Raw genomic sequence first — 1,933 nt, forward strand, 5'->3', positions numbered from 1 at the left:
TAAATAAATAAATATAAAAATAGTTTTTGAAAAATGGATCAGAGAAGATAGTTCATAGAGGAGGGAAAGACCCGGCTGAGGGGATGTGTACAGACTGCAGTCCAGAAGCACGCCTGCACGCATGTGCGCATGCGTGTACAGACTGCAGTCCCGAAGCACGCCTGCACGCATGTGCGCATGCGTGGACACTCAGATGAGTGTGCGCATGCGTGGACACTCACATGAGCGCCTGCTTCTCATGCGTATGGGGTACTGCAGAGAGCTGACTCGTGGGAGACCGGTAAGTCATGTCCTCATGGGCAGTGGGGAGCCCCTGATGTGTTAGGATGTGAAATTTGAAATCATAGAAGAGTGGGGAAAGGGAGAGGAGAGAGAGGAGCTCTAGTTGCTGGGCTGGGGATGGGGAGGGAGGGGAGTGGAGGGAAGATGGGGTTAGTCGCTTGGTTTGGGCATGGGTGCCCACGGGTGGAGAGCAATGGTAACAGAGGTGACTGAAGAACTGGGCCGCACAGAAGTCTGGGGCCTAAGCTTAGATGGATATGGGGCCAGGCAAGCACGGACATGTGTGAGTGAGTGTCTGTGAGGTTTTGGGGGTAGGACAGTAATAAATGACATCTGTATCCGGTGTGTGGCAGGACAGCTCAAGTAGTGACAGCTGAAGGTCCCTGCCTTCACTTGGAACCTGGAGGTGTGGCCAGCTCTTCAGGGCCATGCCTGGTTTTTGCCACCAGTTTCCTAGAGCCTGCATTGCGGGCTCCAGCCACTGGGAAACCAGGGAGGCCTATGGCTGAAGGGCAGCTCTCAGTAAGGTGGGACAGGCACCGGGGCTGTTCTCTGGCTGCCCCCAGGGGATAATGAGGACTTCAGAAAGGACTCTGGGCTGAAAGAGGTTTTAGTTCCTTGTTCGGTGGCTTAAAAAAGGCAAGCAGAGGCCTTTCTCCTCTGGAGATCAGTGTGAATCCCAGAAAATCCCATTATTTCCCTTTGAGATCAGTGGCCGGCTCTTGAGAGCTTTCTCTTCCCCAAGGCAACAGCCATCTCTTAGCTCTGTGAAACCATTCTGCCCCTGTGTGGCCCCAGAGGTGAAGAGCTGGGGAGCGCAGGTGACACCCATCTGACAGACATTTCTTCTTAATCTTCTCTTTGAATGTAGTTACTAAAAGAGGAATCCTTATCACCCATAGTCCTGTGAGAAGACAGTTATGGAGCTTGAGGTCGGAGGGTAGACAGACATAAGGTGGGAAACACTAGGTGGGGGAGGGGGGAGACCTTTTTCAATGGTCTTCTCTCTTCCAGGAGGATGCCTGAGGGGTCCCAGTTCTCTGGACTCCTTTGGGACCTGTCCTTGGAGGGTCACTTCCAACCAGGATTCTCAGCAGGCCGAGAAGGATGCCGACGTACCGACGTAAAGGCTAACATTGCACAAACCTTAACCGAGGAACCTGGCGCTGGGCAGAGCTTCCTGATGAATGTGCATGATGTTCCTGATGAACAGCCATGTCTGTGAGGAACATTGCTGTGCCCCCTGGACAGATGAGGCTGAAGCATGGAAGAGTGAGTCACCCTTGACGTGAAGGGTCTGCCATGCACGCTCAGTCCTCCAAGGGGCTCTACCGACTCACAGAAGGTGGCAGCCCACATTAGGCACCTATCCATACAAGGCCATTTCGCATCAGCTGGCTTTGCATTGGGGGGCTCCCCAGGGCCACTGTTCTAAGCCTGCAGCCCCCCCACCTCTGTGTTCTGAGCTCTAAGAAGCTTCTGCAAAGAGGTCCCTTGCTATGTGGCAGGTCCTGGAACAAGGGCTCCCGACCATGATCTCCCTAGTTCTCGCCACTGGACAAGTGAGTGAGGTTGGTTTCTAGAGTCTGACTTGAGGGACTTGTTTTATTCACTGTGGTCTGAGATGCCTCTCTAGGGATACATCCTGTAA

The 1,933-nt window shown here is 53.4% G+C and overlaps 1 long non-coding RNA gene across 1 annotated transcript in view; it reads left to right on the forward strand.

The window, feature by feature from the left end:
* Positions 1 to 206: 206 nt before the first annotated feature.
* Positions 207 to 1,933, forward strand: part of LOC116082159 — a 14,576-nt gene continuing 12,849 nt past the window's right edge. The window contains exons 1-2 of the long non-coding RNA XR_004115195.1: positions 207 to 280; positions 1,297 to 1,554. This is a non-coding gene — a long non-coding RNA (uncharacterized LOC116082159). The remainder of the gene's footprint in view (positions 281 to 1,296; positions 1,555 to 1,933) is intronic.

Source organism: Mastomys coucha, unplaced genomic scaffold (assembly GCF_008632895.1).
Source record: "Mastomys coucha isolate ucsf_1 unplaced genomic scaffold, UCSF_Mcou_1 pScaffold7, whole genome shotgun sequence".
NCBI lineage: Eukaryota > Metazoa > Chordata > Mammalia > Rodentia > Muridae > Mastomys > Mastomys coucha.